This window comes from Argiope bruennichi, chromosome X1, assembly GCF_947563725.1.
Source record: "Argiope bruennichi chromosome X1, qqArgBrue1.1, whole genome shotgun sequence".
NCBI lineage: Eukaryota > Metazoa > Arthropoda > Arachnida > Araneae > Araneidae > Argiope > Argiope bruennichi.
The window spans coordinates 92,473,665-92,497,382 of NC_079162.1; the positions used below are offsets into that span (position 1 = coordinate 92,473,665).

At 27.6% G+C, this 23,718-nt stretch overlaps 1 long non-coding RNA gene across 3 annotated transcripts; it reads left to right on the forward strand.

The window, feature by feature from the left end:
- Positions 1-1,407: 1,407 nt before the first annotated feature.
- Positions 1,408-22,372, forward strand: LOC129959441 (uncharacterized). 3 transcript variants are annotated; one of them, XR_008783427.1, is made up of 7 exons: positions 1,408-1,708; positions 2,321-2,398; positions 5,633-5,796; positions 6,339-6,428; positions 8,446-8,557; positions 13,453-13,502; positions 20,895-22,372. It is a non-coding gene; the product is annotated as an uncharacterized LOC129959441 (long non-coding RNA). The 3 variants fall into 3 exon arrangements; XR_008783429.1 differs by lacking the exon at positions 1,408-1,708 and adding an exon at positions 2,019-2,077; XR_008783428.1 differs by lacking the exon at positions 2,321-2,398 and having other exon boundaries at positions 1,409-1,708.
- Positions 22,373-23,718: the final 1,346 nt, after the last annotated feature.

The following is a 23,718-nucleotide window of genomic DNA, read 5'->3' on the forward strand; positions in this document are numbered from 1 at the left end:
GAGGGTTTCAGGTTCGTGACCCGATTCCACCGAAGAACCGTCGTGTAAGGGGGTCAGTTGCACGTTAAATCCGTCATGACCAAACGCCCTCCCGCTGCTGTGATGTGGTGTGGAGAGGGGGGTGCCAGCTCAGGTGTCGTCCTCGTCATCTGGCCGCGGTTCAAAATTACGAAATCCGTTCCAAAATAGCCCTAGTGTTGCTTCAAACGGGACGTTAATATAACCAAACCATTCACGTACTCTCATTCATCTTTTTTGCTTTTCTACTTGATTCGCTGCTCTGCTCTGTCAATGGCTTGGTCAAGACATCTTGACAAATACTTAAAATTAGATTATTCGTTTGAAAATACGAAGAATAAAAATGATTAAAAAACTCGACGACTGTTTCTTTAAACATTGTTTTACATATTCATTCTCATTCATTACATTACACAATCTTGATACTTCTTTATGAGCAACAAAATTTACAAAGCTTTAAAACCTCTGTATTATAGGGTGAGAAGGTGACTGAAATTAAATGGCCTGATAGTGGCATCTCTTCGACAACCGGCATTGATAATAAATTTAAATATGCTTTTGAGTGCAAGTGCTTCAACATTTCTTTTGAGTGTCAGTGTTATTATTTTTAGATGAAATTACTACCTTATTAAATGAAGCTAAAAGTAATGTAGACAACAATTTTATGGAAACGGCATTTTTTAGGTTTGAGAGGGAGGGCCCATTTAGTAGTTAAGAAAGTCTCCTATTGCGAGCAGAAAAATCTTAGCCTTTTGCGGTTCATTATAAGGATAAAAAAAACTTTCTTGATTTTTGACGAAATCTTCGATTGATTTGATTTCAAATCATTTTCAGCTGCTTTGTTCCTGATGCGCTACTAAGTAAGTATTTACTACGACGTGTAGGATCTTATTTTTAGAGTTTTAATTTTATTTTTATGAATTTTTTAAATCTCATATATTTTTACGAGTTTCTGAGTCTACTAAATTTCATATTTGGAATGTGTAAGTGAGGACTTGTCTATGAATTCGTTCGTTAAATAATAACTTTAGAAACAAATAGCAGAGAGATGAGAGTTTCTTTCGATGAGAGGGATTTTTAACTGGAAATCTCGTTGGGAAACGCAATGCATACATAAAATAATTGACATTCACGGATTGCTCGTGCTGCTATCTAGTGATTAAAAAATGAACTATAGTATAAAAAATTTACGTTTCTCCACAAGCGAATTTTTACCTCTAAAAATTAATTTTATTGTTTTGCTTTCCACGACCATTGTCTTTCGTTATTTAAATTTTTTATTACTTTTTTTTAAATTATTTCGTGATAATGCATGAATGAATTTTTCTTTTATGTTTTCAAGCATCTTCTACCATTTTTCATTCCATTTGAACCGGTTCATGAAGTGATGAAATTTTATGAATGACCAATAGAAAAACTCGTACCCTTACGTATTTTGTGTACTCTAATGGTTAGTTAGTAAACAAATCTTCGAATCATTTTGTTCAACATGGTTATTACAGCCTTTGAGCTTTTGCGGCTAAATATCCCCAGACTCCATCAATTAGTGAATCAATTTATTTTGTAATTTTTGTTGATCAGGAAGAAAATGTATTGTGTTTTTGCTCATAATAGCACGTGTGGTGAAATGTCAAATATCTTGGAGATTGAATTTGATAATAGAATTTCAGAAAGATGACACTGTGTAAAGGTAAAAGAATATATACTGCTTATTTCTGAAAAATGGTGAATACAGAGTGTAGTAATTTATTATGTAGCGCGAAATTTATTGCTGTACTAATTGATTTCTAACAAAAAAAATTTCTAAAGATCATATGTAAAATGCTTTAGACATTCCCAATGAGTCCGTTATTTTTAAAAAAGATATTGTAATTTAAAATATTTCTGATTATATACACATTTTTTTTATTGTTTAGATTATATTTTCGAATGTTAATATCGTGCAGATATTTATTTCCGTATCTTAACTGTAATCAAATGCAAATATAGCAGAATTGAGTAAAAGTGATTACATAGTTTGTGTTTTAATGCCAATTTAATGTTTTATTAACACAATCTTGTATGTATTTCATTTCCTATTGTTAAATTTGTATATGAGGATCCCTTAAAAACATAAGACAGCTTGTTCTAATCTGATTGCATTTTAATTACTGTATCAATTTTTCGTTTAAAGTAGTTTGGAACTACTATTATAATTTTTTTTATGGTTAATGTATGCATGTATATATATATAATTACTTATGATTATTAACATTTTCTTGCAAATTTTTTTTGTCACTACATATTAACATATATATTTCAGAACATCACTTTATTTTGGTCTAAGCTTTGTAGACTTTATTATATCTGAATAGATTCTACATGCAGATAAAACTTTTAAGTGAGTGATAAAATATTATTTTATGTATTATTTATAAAATGGTTGTTGAATCGATTCTTTCAAACTTTATGATGTTTTGCTGCAAGAGATATCTAAATATATTATACATGCTATTATATTTTTAAAAATTATGCTATCCTGTGGTGTAATTGAATTTCATTATAAGGTTATGTTTTAGTCTTGTATATAGCATTTTATTTTGAAAATATTTCATTTATAAGTAAAATATATAATTGTACAGCTTAAAACAGTATAAATATTCACTTAATAAATAATGCTATTTTAAATGTTTATTTGAATTCGTTATTCTTTACAAAAATCTTTTGAATAATTAGAAAAGCCATAATAGTCTATAAAATCTTTTACATCCTCTCTTATTTTAAAAAGTTCAATGCTTATCATTCTTTTTTCTCTTGTGAAATTCCTATCCATATTCAATACTTCTGTTAACGAAGAAATATATAAACTTTCTTTTACAGTATAATATTAAAGTGGGAAATGTAATATGCCCTATGAATATTCATGAATTCTTACTATACAAGCTGTTTATCCATTAAGATTTATATTTTTTTATTTGTAGTTTAAAATTATATTTTGTCTAATATTCTTGTTATTATTAAAAGAAAAAGAGTAATTGTGTTGTATTTTGTTTGTTTGTGTCTGAAAGATTGCAATCAAATAATTGCAGTCTTTTTTTTTTTTTTTTAGAATTCATCTGATTTTATTATTTGTTGTAGGATTTTGTAATTCTGATTACATTTTTGCAAATTTTTATCAGTTTTTTTTTATCAATGAATCAGAGAATGATTTTTAGCTTGAGCCTCATAATTTGCATTAAAGTACTATTTATTTAAAAGAAATGGATTATTTAAAAAAATTAGTAGAATAAACTAATTTGAATTTCATTTAACAAGGTTAAAAAAATTTGTCTCCTTTTGTCTTGTTTATAAAATTTTATAATTGAAGAAATCATTTACTGTTTTATAAATAATTAATTGGCAATTTGTTAAGAATTATGTGAGATTATTAATGTAATATTTGGTTTATGCAGTTTTTGATTCTCAGTTAAGAATTAAAAAACTTTTGAATTCTGAGCTTTTGTCACAAACTAAACATTTATATTTTTCTACATAATTTCTTATATACAATTGCTATTGTTTAAAACAAAAGTGGCTGATGATGACATGTTTGTATAACATGAACCATCTTCTCTACCTATATCTGTTTTACTGCTTTTTCTATCAAGGCTTTGCTTGTCCTATACAGTGGGTGCTACTTAAAGTGATTCTGGTTAATGCTATCAGTCACTTTATATTATGAAAATCCTCTAGCCCTGAAAAGACATTTAAATGTGAACAAATATATATATATATATATATTTATTTATTTTGCATGAGAGGGTCTTCATATTCTTTTTTCTGGACTAGAGGGGTCTGGTTTGTTTTAAAAGGACAAATATGTTGCCGGGTTCAAATTGAAATCTAAGTTACGTAAACCAGAGCTACCTGCAATCGAATTACAAAAGCAAAATGAATTAAAAAGAATTGATTTCAGTGTTAAAAATGAAACTGGAAATCTTAAAAGGTATGAAAGTTTACTTAAATGAGTCAGCACAATGCTACATTGTAGATGAAAACTTCGCATCTTCTTTTTTTGTAAAAGCTTGAAATGTCACTAACTTTTTTTTTTTTTTATACAAGACCAAGCAATAAATGTTGATGAATTTAATAAGGATGAAGGTTTGAAGAAAATCTTCAAGCGAACATTGAAATATGACGAATTTTTGAAATGTGGTGTGCTGTATCTTTCAACAAATTTTTAAAAACAACAATATGAAGAATATAAAAGTGAATTGCAAAGTAATAATTGTTGACAGGCAATAATTAATGAATTTTTTCATTGCCATTTTTTAAATAAATTATAGATAGCCATGAAGTATGTGTTTTTACTCTTTTCCCTTGATGTGATAAAAATATAGTTGATTTTACTTAATTTGGTTATAGTTATCAAAATCTTATGTCTCAAAGTGATCACAGTAAGTGACTGCTGCGTATCAAGGCCTTGAAATTTATCCAAAAATTTCAGATATTTTAGTATTTAATTTTGAAGTTAATTTTTTTTAAATTTTATCTAATTTAAACGGGTAATAATTATTTTTTCAAGATTTTATTCCATGAATTGTAGTTCTCTTATGTATTTTTCAAATAAATTTACAGCTTTTAAAAATTAATTCAAAATTTAAATATAGTTTTAACTATAATAAATAAAAATTAAATAGTTTTTTTAAAAAAAATGACCAGAGAAAAATTATTCAGATAAAATTTGTAATGATTTTGATTTATAGCAAGTACTTTCAATAGCTGAATAATGCTTGCTCTAAGGAAGAATTACCAAAGAGCTTTGTGTAAAATTGACGATCAATGAAAGAAATTTATTTTAAATCTTTAGCAAACTGGAGAATGCTTTTAGAGGGCAATAGTTCCATTCAGACACAAATGTGAAGGAAGTGGTTTAAGAATAATTCTAAAAAAACATGATAAATTTTACAAAAATGCCTTTATTCTCTTGCTGTTATTGGGAATGAATAACTTTTTCCCTGAACTTTGATTTTTGGAATTTTTCTAGATCTTCAGTATTCTTCCCCATTGTCTCATTTTATGTTTAGTGCGCCTTTTAAAATTCAATCTATTTTAATTCCACTGATTTAAAAGAAGATGAAATTAATGACTTGTTAGCTTTTCATTGTAAATAGTAACCATGAAATTTTACAATGAAAAAACTAAGTGTAATAAATTGATGATAGATATGAGAGGCATCATGCAATTTTTAAATTATACTAAAAAAATTTGATTTTTAGCTGTTATATTGTAGTTTTATGTTTGCTTTCCAATGTGACAGTGTAATGTAGGAATTTAAAAAAAAATGCTGTTCTTAAAATACTTATTAAATGCTTATTGTTTGTCTTATTTGATTTCAACAACATTTGTCTCTTATTTAAATTAAAGGTCTTTGTACATGCATGTAATATTCCTGCAAAATGATCTAATGAAATGATGATTTTTGTGTGTGTGTGTGTGTGTGTGTTTATAAGTAAAAAATTTTTTTAATTACAAATTTTATGTCAAAAATAACTAAATTTATAGATAAATTTACTGTAAAACATAACTTTTTAAACAGGTGTTCAGGCTTTTTTTTTTAACAGGTAAACAGGCTCTTTTTTTTTTTTTTTTGTAGTCATTTCCAGAGCATTGTTCAATGAGTGTTCAAAGGAAGGAGATTCCTATGTTAAGCTGATTCCTAAATCTGGATTTGATGATTTAAGAACTATTTGGCAGTGAAATTATCTTTTCTTCAATAAATGCCTATGATCTTGGCTTCTTATATCTGTTACTTATATGGTAAGTATTTTGCTTAGCTTAAATCTTATTACATTTATAATCAAATTTTATTTATTTATTTTTCCCTTGCAGAATTTTATTTGCTTGTATAAAATATTTTGTGCATTGAAGTATGTTGACATTCTGAACACTGAATCTCATTTGTTTCTGTGAAGTGATATATGCCTTAAATATATACTTATTATAAAGTTATTAAATTCATTCCTAATATGATCAAATTTTATTTAGCTTGTAATCATGGCAGTACTTCTTTTATCAGTAACTCACTATATATAACTCATTATATCATTCAAAGCTAATTGTATTTTTTTTTTTTTTTTTTTAGTTTAATATTCTGTTTTAAATAAAGGGATCCATGACCGGAACTCATCAAGTAAATGAAGTAATGGTTTGAAAATAGATATTATGAATGTGTCACGAGTGTCTCATTTGTCATTACTGAATTACTTTTCAGCTTTATTGAATGATTTTTTAGAAATCATTAAAAGTTATTAAATACACCTTTATAATTAGTTTTAACAGTTTTTGTTATTTTTATTCAGGGTAAGGAAGAATGTATATTTGATGACTGTTTATTTTAAGAAGCTGATGGTCTGTTGATGCTAGTAGTGACTGCAATGAACACTGGAAAAGTATAATGTTATTATTCTAGATTATGTGGGCTTTTGCTACCTTGATTGTTATTTTTTTATATACATTTTAAAATATCATTTCTAAAGCTTTAGGACTTTAGTTACTTTATAAACTTATAATTTTCTGTAATTTTTATAGTCTTTATTTTTGTATCATTTTGTAAACATAACCTTATTGGCATTGTTAGATATTGTGATAAACAGTTCTTTCATAGGACTGATACTGATATTGTGAACATTTTGATTGACCCCCCCCCCCTTTTTGTATTTACTAAAAAAGTCCAAGAACGTGTTTTTTATTACTTCATATTCATTAATTTTGTCACCAGTGGGAAAAAAGTAACAGAAATGTGAATTTATCTATCATTTCTCTTTGTTAATTGCTTGATTTATTTACATTTTCAAAGAGTCGCCTGTTATTGTTGAGTAGGGCTCTTGGCCATGGTAGTGTTTGATGTAAATTGCCTTTTTATCCATACATTGTAAAGCAAAAAAAAAATCTAGAGATGGCAAGATTAAAGATAACTTGCCATATATTATGACAATGATGTAGGTATTACTCTGGCACAAGATCCATTTTTTTAGAATAAATTGCATTGTACCATATACTATGAAGGATAAGATGCCATCCAAATGAAGAACTTATGACTCTATAACACTGAGCAGCTGTATTTTTCAATAATGTGTAAAACAGGAGGTTCAAACCAGATAATTTCTGTTGGAAAGCTAGCTCTTTTGTTTATGCTTACATTCTATATTTTTAGTACTGATTTTTTTTATTGCATTTTAAGTTTTCTTTCAATTTGTGAAAGGGTTACAATTGCACATTAAATATATTTTTTTATGTATAGTCACAATCTCTTCCATAATGTTTCACTTGTAGGTTTTTTTTTTCTTTTTAAATGATGATAGGTTTAAAGATTTAGCATTCATCATACTAATGTTTAAAGGATTATAATATTGACCAACAAGTTTCATTTCCAGAAAATTGCAGCATTCAATCATGAGATTTTTTAATAAAAGTTGATACAACCTGCAGCTGCATACAAAACCGTGGGCGAGCTCTTTATGAACTTACTTTCATAGCACATCCTAGATTTCTATAATATGTGACTGGAATATGCCCATTACAAATTATGAATTATACAATAGAAAGAAAAAAGTATTTAAAAAAGCAAGCAATTAGTGAGAATTTCGAAAATAGGATGCATTTATATCTCCTACAAAATTTATTAATATTCTCTTTCCTTTGAGGAAAAATGATGAAAAAAAAGAAAGAAACTGATTATTTATCAAACATCTCTTCCATTTCTGCAGTTTAAATTGTAAGTGTCAAAAAAATACTGTAAAAAGACAAATACTGTAGAAGGACTTAGATACTATAAAAGGACAAATTATTTATTTTATCATTGTATGTAAGGTAATAAAAGATAAGGTGTTTCAGTTATATCACTCAAAGACCATTAGAATTAGAGCTATGAAACTCTGTACAAAAATAGTTTAAAAGATGATGAAGCGAAACTTGATACAAATGAACTTGGAATGAGGGTTTTAAATTTGCTCAAAGAGCAAATTTGGAAAAAAAAAAAATTTATCAATATTTAATGGAAGAATTTCAATAGATACTGTTATGGAAAGGACTCCCGACTGATGTCCATTTGGTTTGAATTTTCCTCTGTGCCCCCCACAATTTACTATTTTCTTCTTTTATAATATATTCCGATTTTCTTTATTTCATTCCTTTTTTTTTTACTGCATTATTAAAACTGAGGCAGGATAGTACTGTTTGTATGCATTTTTTAAATTTCATTTAAAAGCAGCAGTTTGATTTAATGTTTGCATTATTAGATTCGATAGTATGTGCATACCTAGCTATTATGGTCCTTAAAATGTTGGATTTTTTTTTAACTTTTATGAAGACACTATAAAACTTGAGCTGCATGGCAGGATATAAATGTATGAATAACGCTTGTCATTATGGAAACAAAAGTACAGAAGATAACTTTTTTTTTTGCAGATATTTCTATTTTAAAAGAATAAAAGAGAATTTCTTCTCTATTCCTGACTTTATGTGAGTTATGATCATCCGTAATTAGAAGTAAATAAAGAAAGATAGCTACATTGATAAGGTAAGAAACTTTCTAGAATCGTCATATTTATGACTTCTCTGGAAAACTTGGATATATTATTCAGGAATTTTACTCAGAGAGCCAAATAAATTAACAATTAACAAGGATCCAAACATTAATTTATAACTAGATCATTAATTAATACTTGTGTTTGAACTCTACGATTTAATACATCATTTACGCATCTAACTTGGAGAATGGAATGGAATTTGTATTGCCAAAGGATATCAAAACATTGATTTATGATTTGATTAACATTCTGTTTTGAAATTATTCTGATGTTGAAAGAAATTATTTATAACTCAGTTGACAGAAATAATTAAAACATCAGTTTTGTAATGGCATTCAGAAATACAAATAAGGATTATATTACATAATTTCGTGTTATGTCTTTGTTTGCAGAGTATATATTATGTAGGGTACATAATGCGCTCAATAACCATATATATATGGATTGAAGTTGTATGGTTTATATGTAATTTTTATAACCCATTTGAATGAAAATAGTATTGAAGAATATAAATCCTAATTATGACCTCCCCATCGGAACGGAGCTCGATCGTAAATAAAGGATGATCGGAAATAAAGAAATTTGGTTTTGCCTAATATTGCACTTTATATGTAATAATTCTAATGACATCTATATTAATTATTTTCTTTCTGTTTTGTTTTGGTGTTTTGACATCCTTTAAAATTTCTGAGAAAATGCTGCCTATGGGTGTAGATTGAATTTGAAGACAAATTAAATGTGCTATCTGTCTGTATTGGCTTTAAGATTTTAGGAAGTGCCTAATTTATAAATTAATTTATTTATCAAAAAGGAGAGAGAATATAATTATCGTAAATAATTTTGATTTTGGTCTATTTCTCTCAAGTTTTTAAGAGAGAAATATTTATCTTTATTATTATTATCATGATACAAATTCGTATGGAATATGTCTAATTCATCTTTGCTCTAATTTTTTTTCTTTTAAATGTTCAGCAATGAAAGTTAAGATTGTTTATAAAGTGGAATATGAATTATCAGTTTTTATGTTAATTTGAGCTAAATGGTTTTATTGTATATAACATTTTCTGCTGTTAAAGAGTTATAATATGTAGACTGTTAAAATAAAAACTATATAAATGAAACTAAGCACCTATACTAAACATGATAAAGGTATTTGTAGAATCAAGTGAAAGAAATTAAAAATTTGCATTTTGTCTAAATAATCGCGAATGCACACGCACACGCACACACACACATATTATTATTAATAATAATAATACCTGGCCTTTTTAGTATCCAACATCAATATGTGTTAATATTCCTTTAATAAAAAAAAAAAATTAAGATTCTGTCGGAGGGAGAATATTTTTTATTATCGAAAATCATATGTTTAAATCTTATTATTATTTTGTTTTTCATAAAGGGTTTGTTCTGTTGTGAGGCCACTGTATATTAAGTCATGCTTTATCTTAAAATCTTTATTATTAGTATGACATGTAGGTTTGAAAAATAATGCCGTCCGTTTAATCCTTTTTCATTCGTTCAAAATCTTAAAAGTTATCCAATATCATATATATAGTTCGAAAGTGAAACAAAAATTTTAAATTGAATTTTAAATTATTTTATTGCAAACATTAAATATTTTTATTGTACAGCTTTATTAATTCTTACAGTGCTTACACAATGTATAAATGTCTTAGTGCTTATGGAAATATGAGACTGTTGTATTAAATTTTGTCATACAGTATGTCAAATTAATCATGTTATCCCACTAGGAATCTGCAAATTATAAATCTATATTTATAATTTTTTTCTTTTAAAATTTCAATTTTATTATTATGTATTTCGATAATAAATATTTATTTTGGATGAAAAAAATTAAAAACACATTAATTAAGAGTATTTGTAAATTTTGAATTGAATAAAAGTTATTAAAAAAGAAAAAAAAAATCCTAGCCAGGTTCGAACCTTGACCTTCCGTATACGAGACAGTTACCTAGACAACTATGCCATCGGGATCATTGGAACGGGAGTCAAGTTATCAGTATATAAGCTTTACCAAAAGTATGAGGAGCATTTTCTCGAAATCGGCTGGCCATTGCGTTTTAATATTTTCATGAATGAACATTCTAAATGTATATATGCTATCATTACACTAAATCTCATCCCGATCTCAGATTTCAACCCCGTGACCTCCCCTTCTTAAAAGTTGTAAATGATTATTATATGTAGGCAAAGGCGCCTTTTTAGCTATTTATTCATTCACTTTCTTAGTAAGTAATTTCATGAATTTATCTATAATTCAAATATATATTGAATTCTGACATATAATAAACAGGTTTTATCTATATATATGTAAATATATTTTTGGAAACGTATACAAGAATTTGAATATTTCCCGTTTCTAGGTGGGATTTTCTAATGTTCTATTATATCTATGTATAATATATTATTTTTAATTTAACCCCCCCAAAAAGGGTTATTTTTAATTCATTCATAACCAAAAGTGTCAAATTTTCTACCAACAAATGAATTCATTGTGTGCAGTAAGTTTTATGAAAATTCATTGATTATGCATCTGAGCATTTTTTAATTTTGGAATTTAGTAGATCTGCCATTATGCTTTCACATAAATATTCTTGTTGTACACTTTCCTTCTATGGCTTTCCATGCAGGGTAGTATTGTAATTATTATCTTATGGTATGTTAAATAAAATATTTATTTAAAAAAAAATTACTGGATGCACTCCATTTATTTTTGCATATTTTGTTTGTCAAAATTGCTGTTTCTTTTACATTTTTAATATAAAAAACTGTTTCATGCTGTTATATTACTGGTGATGCATATACCATTTTGGCTGATTTTTTTATATTATTTATATTCACATTGCTTCATCTTATTGGTACTTTGTTTTATGTAACTAGTTTTAATTTAGTATTACATATATGAAATAATTTTGGTTTTCATCCATTAGTTTCTATTAGTTCATTTATTAGATTTAATCATAAATACGATAATTTTTTCATCAATTCTATCTTTTCTGATTGCAAAATTTATAAATTATGGTAGGTCGCACGTTTAGGTATAAAATGGCTCTGAGCAAAGTATTTTTTTTCCCTCTCCTTTTCTTTTTCCCTTCTGACTTCAATAGAGAAAATAAAATTCATTCATTCTCATATATTTGATAAAATATTTTCTTAAAACCTTGATTATGATTTTAATGGCAAAAAGTTTTTACAAAAGATCATTATGTAATAAAAATTAAATAAAACTTCCGCATGTCATGATCTTTTATTTTTCATCATATATTAGCTTCACAGACATCTGTTTATGCATACTCCATTTCTCCATATAGTGGCATTTAATTATATTAATTATTGATTGCTATTGTTACTACTGTTGCTAATAGCTTTCTGTTGCTATTATATAAGATATTTAGGACAGACTTAATATTGATGGTTGTGATAATTAGTGTTACTTATGAATTTTGTTGGAACTGAACAAAATTTGCACAATCTCGTCATTTTTATTTTTTAAAAAAAAACATTTTTATATGTTTCCATTCATTTTGAAGCTATGTTTTAATCAGTTTTTACAAACTAATAGAATATTTTTATATATTAATATTGTAGTGAAGCAATTTATTTTTATTTTCATATTGCATTTGAGGTATATTAATTCTTATTATTTAGGATAAAGTATATTGTATGTTAAGAGAGGGGAGAAATGTCTTCATTAAATGGTTCCCTTTTTCTCTTGTTTCCCTTCTCATTAAATGTAACATTTTCCACCTTTCTTAATAGAAGTAGAAGTTAACTCGTATTTTGTACAAATTTCCTGTAATTTTTTTACTGTGTATGCTGATAACAAATAGATTCTTATTTTGACCATTTTTTTCCTGTGAGAACTTATTATAAATGATTCCAGCTTATTATGAATGTTGTCCAAGTTATATGATGTTGATTAAATTCTAAACCTTAGTCTATTATGACTTACTTGTTAAAAGATGTAGATGAGAATACAAAATGATTGCATAATATACTTCTGAAAGCTGAAATAGTTTTTGGTTTAACAATATAAGACCATTTGTATGAAATTTCACTGTCAAAATTTATAAACCTGCTTTTATTTTCAGCATGCATAAATTTACTATTTAAAATATAAATGACAATGTCTTTATTCTATTTTGATCCAGATTATAAATTTCCCTTTGAAGCAAACATAGAAAATAATAGCCTGGAAAAGTTTTAAGCTCAGTACCAATTGATTCTTTGCTTCAAAAACAATTATCTACAGAAGAGGTTTAAATGGAATTCAAAATCCTATCCCATAATTTTATCGAAATTTGATTCTCATTAATCGTTGCAAATCGATTACTGTAAAAAGACTAAAATCAAACTTTAAAAAAAAAAAACTGAAAATATCAGTTGATGGAATTTTAAGTGTTTGTGATTTCTGATCCTTGAAAAATATTTAAATTTAAGATATGATGAAAATACCTTGGAATGTATGTATTGTAATTTTAAGAATCAAATACAACTAATTAAAGACCTAAGTGCTTTCTTCTATAAACTTATGGTAATTTTATGAATTTGTGCATTCATATTTTCAATAATACTAAATGATTTTCTTATTAGAATATGGTATGGTTACAGAAAGCTTATAAGTTTTCTCAGGTGAAAAATTTATTTACATACCCTGATATTACAAGAGATCTGCATAAAAAATAATTTGCAGACATTTTTTTAAAAAACGGTTTAAATTATTCCAAGCAAGATTATACAGATATCACATGTGTATTTTAAATTCGATAATGAAAAATTAATTTCTTTACCTCTTTTGTTGTTGATAAAAAAATTTTCTACACTGCAAATTTGACATGACTAATATTTTTTTTTTTCGTAGGATCCGCTTGCAGAAATAGTTTCAATCACTTTAGAACTAAAAAATGGTTGGTAAGTAAAACAGAAAAATTATCCTTTCAAAATTTTCTTCAAACAGTTGCAGATAGATGGTTTATAAAAATACAAATAAAGCAAGCCCTTAACATATTCTATTTATTAAACTTTGAAATTGTGTAAGAATATGCAAAAAAAATTATTTATATTTTTGTTGGCAAAAAAATTACGTTAAAATTGTACAGAAAAAGGTATCGACTGTACTGTCATCAAAAGTCTTTATTTTATCTGCAAGAGAAAAATTTCTTTGACATCATTAAATTCCAGATAGGCTCTTATTTGATTTATTTATTTGAGTAATTTCCTGTTTCGAAGCTGCATTAGTGTATTAGGGCCTTGTTAGTCTAATATGGTATTCAGATGACAAGTACAACATGCACGCCAAAATTGTATCTCTATGGCCTTATTTTAATTCTTTTCTTTTAACGTATTACTTATTTGATAGTATGACTGAAAATATTGTAAAGGTTTTGCATCGTTTTGACTTCTATTTGAAGAAATGCACTTCTTTTACAAGAAATTATGATAACGGATTTTATCCTTTCCCTTCTTATTAGAAATAGTGTCAATTAGGTATTTAAGCCGTATTTAATGAGTTGTAAGTATTTATATGTGACATAAATCCTATAAAAGCAATATGAATGATTATATATATTGAATAGTAATTGTGTTTAAGTCATCCAGATAATTCTTCTGCACTGTCAGTGAATATACAAGGCTATCCATTCAAGATGATGAAATAAGAGTAGACAACATCATAGATTTCTTCATTTATTGTATCGAGGATATATGAATGCTTTGAGCAAAATGTAATCTTTTCTTTGGCATTATTTAGCCTTCAATATTATACTTCTGAATGGCATTTAATCGTTGTTTTCTTTAAATCTGTGCTGATCTTAAATCTTATGTATATACCATAGTAGTTTAAGGAAGGATAAAACAGAATGTGTCATTAAAAGTTTTTGAAATAATTTGTAATTACTTTATACTAGAAATGCAAACCCATTGTACTATAGAAAAAAACTAACATTTTCAAAACGCATTTTATTTTTAGAAATCGATCAATGCTCAATCACTAGAAAAAGAATTCCTTCAAGGAAAGGCCGAAGTCGCTTTAAATATTAAATAGTCAGTAATAGAAGAAGACTAGATAAACTATATAGTTAGAAGAAGAAGAAAAAACATTAATTAGTTTAAAAACTTGTATTCTGTCTTTTAAATGAATAGGATTTAAATATATATTTTATAAAGGATTTTCAGTTCGTATACGTGGCGTTTCGTAGAGCTTTAATAATTTGAAAGATTATTCATAGCCTGAAATGCTCAAATTTTATTGCAAAGAAATATTTTTAAATAAATAAATAAATCGGTTTTCATCTGTATACGAATATTTAAACTAGTTTTTATATTATGTCTTGTAATGATCATCAATTGTTCGTTTGGGCCTGTAATATAATCCTAAATGTTAATGTGATTACTGTTTTATTAATAATATATGCTACAGAAAAGAAAATGCGATCCTTAAATTAATAATTAAGAATCCATTGTGTTGTATGTATGTATGTAGATGGATAATATTATTTAATAATAAAGGGATCAATTAAGGTTTTGAAAAGAAAAAAAAAATTAGCATAAAGCTGAATTTTACCCCATTGATAGTTCAATACTAGAGTAACATTTTTATTTTAAGATAGTTTCCAATAATCTCTCTGGACCTTCATCTCCTCCCCTTCAAAAGTTCAAAATGGTATTGTTTATGAAACAGCTCATATCTCTGTAACTAATGATCGTATCTTCATATTTTTCTGCTTTTATTTGTTATTAAATGGCCTACAAGAACTTCATATTTACTTTAAACCAAACAGGTTTTTTTTTAATATAAATTTAGAATTTATGTTGAAAATTTAGTTTTTTTGCTTTAAAACTTTTTATTTTACTGGTATATTTTTATGTATCTTATTTTCTAATAAGCATTCATTCACTATTATTTCTATTTTACTCTATTGACATACATTTACGTTTATTACATATATATTTTATTATCAAAGCTAACTTTAAAGAAGAGGTAGAAAGCAAGAAATTTCAGCGTGCGTCGCAACTGCCCTATCATTGCGAGCTGAAATTTAGTGCATATGATCTGAATAATTGATCGTATAATTTGTGATTGAAGTAAATATAACAGGATTATATATACTATGAGATATTAAATAAATGAATAAGATTATGATTATTCACTTCACATGTTTATACTGGAATTACTGAGGAGATAGAAATATGATACAAAGTAATATAAAATAATTTCTATACGATTTCTGAAGTTTGTTAGTTCGGGTTCGGGGGGGGGTCCCTTAGCCCTTTTTACAGATATCATTTCATTATCCACCACTTATAGACCCATCGTGTCCTGGAAAGGCAGAAGGCCGCGTTGCAATGACGTGTGCGCGCCTTAAGACCAAAACATTTCCACCTCTTTCCCCTTTCTTGTAGTTTTCCGGGATCCTTTGATGTCTGTTTGTTCATTTTACCGACAATTTGCGGGAAGCTCCGGACCGACGTCAACAGGCGGGAGTAACCGAACAATAGTTCATTTGGCAGATTTACGACCATATCTACAAGGCCGCAGGTCGTCGGAACACGGCTTGACTGGTAGCTGCTTAAATGCACTATTACCCAGCAATAAGTGCTTTACAGCATCACGGACCACGTACCGTAAATAAACTATATATACTTAATTATCTTCAGTTAATCAGCTGTTTTTATATTTACATTAGTTGTTCCTATAATATATTCTATATATTATTTATATTTTGTGTAGCTTTATTCTTCAATAGATTGACTATCGTCTTTGTAATATATTGGTGAGTTTGGGCATAACAACCCATTATAATATTCACACATTGGAGGGTAAATAATGTTGGCTTTTCTGCATCTCCCAATAACTGCCGGAGCCTTTTTTACAAGTGCAAGATAGTTGTTATAACAGATCATCTGGACCAAATGGTTTGGATGTTATGTCTGTTTTCAGTGTTCTCTTGAAACTTCTATTGTGTTTCATTGTTTCAATCTTCCATATGGGTTCTATAGATGGAAGTTTATTGTGTATCTGCTGCTGAATTTGCATTTAAAAAACTCAGTAATAATTGTTGATTGAATGCTTCTGACATCGGTGGTAATTAAATTTTGGACAAATTAGATTTTGGTGCACTCTTCATGTTCAAAGTCATGAGTCTGTTAATTCCATGTCTCATTTAATACCTTTGAATACCTATTGTCTCGTTGAATACCTTTTTAATCCCTGAAAATGCAATACAAAATTCTTCCGGCAACCAACAATTCGATATCGTAAATCAGAAAGATCTTGGCTTAGTTGTGTGTCCCTGGTGATTGCAACATCTTCTTTGCTTTTAATTTTCCTGTACCACAAAGGCAAGAGGTGGTATCATAGTACATGGGAAAAAGGTAAAAGTTATCGAGAACTCTTGTACTTTTCTATCAATATTTTATATATAATTGTTTCAAAAATAACCGCACATTTTTCTGCGAAAATGATTTTTTTAGAGTAATCAATAATACAAATGAGTGTATATTTGAAACCACAACTGCATTGTTATAATTAGTGTTAATTATATTTAAAGCTAGTCGTTACAACTTCTGCATCTGCATCTTCATTTACTATTATGGCCCTCAGTCCATAATACCGTTATTCTTATATTAAAGCTACTGTCAGTTTTTTTATTGAAATTTTACCCAAATAATTCCTTTTTTGCTGTAACACAAATAATAACTTTTTCAAACGCAATATCGCAGGCTGAACGTCTTTTAACATTTTTACTGCAGGAATCCTCCGTCAAAAGCTTAATTAATATTTATATCAAATTTCTCGACATCTTTCTCAAACTTCTTCATCTGGACAGGTTTTATTTCCTTTTGAAGATATGCATCATCAAATGTGGATATGCTGACATTTCGTAGTAGAGATATAATCTCAATATTCTGGAGTTGTCGCTGACATAAAATGTGGTTGAAGGGCTGTTGGAAATTAACGATAACTTCTTTTTTTTTTTATCTAACTTTAACTTATTTTTGCTATACTTGGGATTTTACCGTCTTTTTTATGAAGTTTGAGTTCTGCAAAATGTTTCCCTTTTTCCCTTTCATTTTCATAAAGCGTTTAGCCCGATATCATAAACTTATTATGATTCTACTAAATCTTCACATGCGAATCAAGATTCCAAAGACACCAAATATCTCGACAATTTGGTAAATGGTTCGGGATATCGTATCTACATAGTAAACCTTAGTAAAACATAGAGATCGATTTGTTTATTTGGCTCTCTCAATTCGACATGTTGCTCACTATATTGTATTGATGTTCCAGGAAAATCTTCAATGACTTCAAATACTATGAGGTAGAAAGAAGTTCCAAAGACCCAATTTAAAAGAGTGCTGTTCGTTATACCTTGTCTGTATGTTAGACATCCCTCATTTTTCATCCCTCACTAGACATTTCTTGAGGCCTTGTTCTATACATATATGAGTCAACTTTCCTGACCAATGTAACTTTTCATCTGAGTGTAAAAAAATCTGTTTTCCTTAAAGTTAGTGAATTCTAGCCCTGATAATTTTAATTCAATATTATTACGAGATTTCCGATCTGTGAAAAGTGGTGGTGGTGAGGAGTATAATACTCAAAATATATTAAACTCATTCGTGGAGTTTAAATATAAGGACGAAGAGACAGCATAAGTATTTATTAAATTTTATAAATAATAGGTATAAATATTTATCTGTGTTTATATAGCTGAGCGTGCTCAATGTTTTTCATATTACTTGAGTTTGCTATATGAAACAGGCGCCTTGCATTCCGAAATATCTTGCTTTCTCCCTCCCCTCCGTTAGCATCGTCCATAAATAAATAAAAATGTATATCAATCGATTAAAAAAAATATGATCTATAACTTCTTTAGGGACGAATTTTACTTAATATGGCACATAAAAAATAAAACGGAAGAATCAAAAGTTTTAAAGAAAGAAAAAATTAAATTTTCCATATCTATTTTAAATTTATGAAAAATATGAACAAAACTATTCTGGTTACTGATTTAATTACAAATTAAATGAAAAAAAAAATTTAAATTGAACCGATCCATAATTTCAAAGATAATAATTGTTCCGTAAACAATGGCATTTTGAACCTTTAAAAGAGGGAGGGGGAAGCTCCAGTGGAATTTTTGGGGACTAATATCTGCTACTTTAGTTGGTCTATCTATGTTGTAAAAGTCAGCTTTACCCTATTTCCACTCTTTGATATTTTAAGGTCTTTATTGACTGGATTATTTTGCTTATGCCTAGCTCTTACCTATGCTTTAATTTAACATATAAATCTAATTATTTCTTGAAGGCATTTTGTTATTTAATATCGTTTACATTCTTTGTAAATTATTTTGTGTGTATTATGATATTATGCGATTCCTTTTTTTTTAAATTTAATTTATTTATTTGGTTATGAAACAATATAATTATATGGTAAAATATTTTGAAGAAATTGTGCAGTGAAAAATACAGATTGTAAGCAATTAATGTATGACAAATCTAAATATTTATTAAATCGTTTATATTCAGTAAATGAACTTTAAGGCTATTCAAGCTTAAAATTCCCTATAAAGTAATTGGATTATATATAAAGGAAATGTCTTCTTTTGATATCTTTGTGATATTTTCCAGAACTTGCATATTTTTGCTGATGGTTATTAATCAATTAAAGATTATTTCTGACAAGTACATAGTGAAATCCTAAATTCAAGTTTCTATATTCTTGCTATAGCAATAAAACTTGTTAAATATTACACTCTTGAAGTGTTTCAAATTAACTTCTATATTCTTTCTTCATGTTGAATTTATTCTTTTTATTAAAAATAAAAGATGTACCTGGAAGACATTTGTAATTTTCTGAAACTAAATGATGACATGATAATATTCTAACAGTTCACAGGAAACTATTTCACTGTAGTGATGCTTATTTGTACATATTTCATATTCTGCCTTTTTTTAAAACCATTTTTTTAGTAATTTAATGCTTAGTTTACAAATTTAATACATTTTTTACTGGAAAAAAATAAATATTTTAAATTATATACTAGCAATGTTTTTTTAACGAAGTATACTCTCATCCATCCATTACCTAACTATTTTTTTTATTTTTGAACTTAAACATAATTTATTACTTCTTAAATATCACTTTCTCGGAAATTTTATGAGTTATTTAATTGTCTGAAAATAAATTTATGGTTAATTTTACTTTTATAATTATTTATTGAATCTTTCATTTGTGATTCATTCATTAATCCCTCATACAACCTTTTATTCGATTAATTTGAATAAAATATAGTTTTCAAATCACTTGTTACATTGCATTCTTCTAAATATAAATTGATGTGGGTTGAAAATAATGTGAAACTTTGTAAAGCTGCATACGAAGAGTTAAACAAAGTAGCAAACTGAAGAAAGACTGGCGAATATTGCTGCTGGAGTCGAGCTCCGAGAGTATCCCCCCCCCTCCCCCTTGAAAAAGAGACGATGAGAAAGCATTTTGAACTTATTTAGTTTCAGAAAATAAGTTGCTGGCACAGCATTTTGGTTGTGAAGGAAAATCGAAACCGTCGTAACGCAGAATTAAATTGAAGCCGAAGTTTCAGCGATTAGGAAATTATTTTTAGAACCTAATTTAATTAAAATTTTTAAATATGTGTGTAATAATTTTAAATTATGAACGTTCTAAAAAATGATTATTTTCTAATCACTCACATCCAGTTTTTTTTTTTTTTTTTTTTTTTTTTGTAATTTCTGAGTTGCATCGGTTCATTTTCCTAACCCCACACGTAATGAAATCAAAATACTGTCTCAGCTATTTCTCATCTGCAGTATATAAGAACTAAATGAATGCTTCCCCAGTTTCTCTTTTGCTTGTTTTCTGCCTTTCTGTTCAAAATAAAGCGCCGCTTGGTCAGGGTTCTAACAAAGAATTTGCAAAACACACATTGAAAATGAAGCAATTTCCGTTACATGACGGGGAAATAAACTCCCTTTCAAAAAACTCTTTTTTTCTTTTACCGAGAAATTCTATTTCATGTATGTATGTTTGTTTGTAATCTGAATAACAATGCACTACTTTCATATTTTCTGTACATAAATGATGATTAATCGATTAATTTCAATAGCTTTTGATTCTGTATTATTGGTGCCATCTGATAATGAATTTGTGAAAATTTGATCTCAAGACTCCATGATATATGTATTAAAAATGAATGGCTAAAAAGTGATTACTCTTTAGCACACATAAATTTGTGCATGCAAAAACTGTTTTTATTGAAATTATTCTTTTACTTTTAGGAGCAGTATGCAACGCTGATAGAAATAGTTTCAACTGATGTTTTCCCGTTTCCTGAAATGTTCTCCTACTTAATTTTATGAGAATAGTGAGGATGCCAAAGTTGGAAGTTTAGAGGCATGTGCTCTTTTGATGGTCAGGGGCACCTAATAAATGAGAAAATGCAGTCTGCAGCTGGTAATTAAAATGCAATTGTAACTAGATCTTCGGAAAACAAATTTGGTGCATTGAGGCGATTCATCACATAAAGCTTGATAATAATAAATAAAGCAATAACGCTTGATAATGATAAATTAATTGCTACAGATTATGGTTTACATTTAAAATAGTATTAAATGTAAAGAAATCATTGTATAAAAAGGAAATTGATGTCATTAATAAGGTAATGTTTTGAATTGTAAGATTATGCAAAAACCATTTTTAGGAGATAATGGTTTTAGTAGATATGGTCATCAGTTTCCATAAGTTACATATAAGTCGTGGCAATTCCCCATCTGGCAATGTAAAGCTATTTTTGCGCTCATTTGTGCTTTTTTTTTTAATTTCGTTTGCATCTCTTTTTCTCTGATTGAATTGAGTTTTTTATAAGCCCTATTCAGAGTATTTACAATAATACTTAGCATCTTCATTAATTAACGAAGCATTGTTAAGCAAAACGTTTAATGAAAAAGTCTGAAACGTTCGTATAGAGATTCATTTATATTTGACTATGGCCATTCGATAATAAGTAATAAGAGAGATTTCTGTGTCTAACGTACGTTAGCGTTTTATAGATGCTGGTACTGAGCCTCTAGCTTAGTTGGTCTTATGAAATAAAACTATTACTGAAGATGAACTTTTCAGTGAGAACTGTACCAAATTTAAATAATGTGCAGACAGAGACTGAACTCGACTTTTTAAATCTATTTTTTGATAACAGAATTTTAGATGTAATTGGGAATGAAATAAATAATTTTGTGCAAAAAAATATTTGAAAAGAAGCAAAATGAACCTGGACTTTCAACTGATAACAATGTGCTTATAATGTGCAACAAATTATAGGTTTAGCATAATTGAAAACAACTTAATCACAATGAAAAATTCTTGTGTTCTTTTCCATGCAAAATAATGTGGTTTCCAAGAGGCTGTTATTTCTAGATGATTTTAACTTTTTCTTACCAAAATATTATCTGTAACAGCTTCTTGTTAATCCACTGGCTATAATTACTGTAATTCCTGATTTGTAATTTAAATTAAAATCATGCATCAATGAATTGAATGATTTTTTCTCCTACTTAGAAGTCATTAATATAAGCATTAACGTGTTCTGTATTAATGTATACTTATTTTTTTGCAAATAAAGAATAGTGGTAATTTTAAAGTTTCACCAATTTTCCAAAACCGTTTTATTCGAATGTTTTTTTGTACCCACAATAAAAGAAAATCTTGATATTTTAGATGTATGATCTACTTTTAAAATTGAATGTGTCTTGAAATATTATTCCAGTATTTAAGTATATCTGATTGAAATAAAATAAATTTATGTTTAATATCTCAACTTACATCATATTACATTAATTGTGATCTTAATATTTCAGGTGTAAAATATTTTATTTAATAGCTTGTATGACAGTTAATATTTATCCAATCTTAACATATTTTGTTACTTTTAAAATCTTACATATCTTGTTATTTTTCGATATTTTTTAACTTTAATTCTTACTCTGATTCTACAAAATGTTAGATTGTCATTTTTTTTTTTTTTTTTTTTTTTATGGAAAATGTATTTGTACATTTTTGTAAGCAATTTATCTGTATAATAAATATATAAGTATTTTAAATTGGTCAATTTATTTTTTTAAGTGGTGTTACATTTAATTGACAAAGCTATAGCTCAGTTGCACATTCCCGACTTAAAATCCTTAAGTTATGGGCAAAAAATTAAAAAAAAAAAAGAAAAGAAAAGAAAAGAGCAGGGAAGTGGGCAATTGTAAGTTGTTAGTCTGGGTCGGTTTTTCCTCACGTATGGTTCTATTTTTATATATTTATTATTTCCTTACCGTTATGGCCATACACCAGATAACAAAAAAAAAAAAAAAAAAAAAAAAATCTCAAGCAAAATTCAGTAATTTTGTTTTTGAATGTATGCGAATGCATTCTTTCATTTACTGGTTAAACTTTAATATTTTTATAAATAAATACGACTAAATTTAATAAAACTGTAGCTAATTTTAGATGCAAATATTAATTACAATAACCAGTAATAATTACAAAAATGTAACTTTTTTTCACTCATCAGAAATATTTTACGTGCTGCCAACACAGCATATCTTCATTGTTAAAACGCCTGAAGATATTGTGTCTACATAATTTTGTGAGCTTAGTTGTTTTACGATTATGACTAAAAGTATCCTGAATACTGTGTAATTCAATTTTTTCTGAAACTCCATTGACCAGGATTCATCGCGCTATTTTCAGTATTTTCTTCATCCAAAAATCTCTGAGATAAATTTTTGAAGATGCTTTGGTTAATCAATTGTGCAAAGCCAAGATGCTTTTTATTGAACCAGCAGTTTATGCAAGTTACGATTCTAAATCGAATTACTGAAACACCGAAAGAACTGTCGCTTGGTGTCGCCATATCTGTAATTAAAGATAATTTCCACAGTCATTGGGTCACTTTCATATGGCTTCATTAAATACGTTATAGAGGAAACGCATTACCTGAAAAGGTGTATCTTTTAGAACTCAATTGAGAACCCAGATCCAGTTTTTCGTATAAATAATAGTTCCGAAACATTTTTCTTATCAGAGACTGACATGGCCACCTGAAGAAGGTAAGTAAGC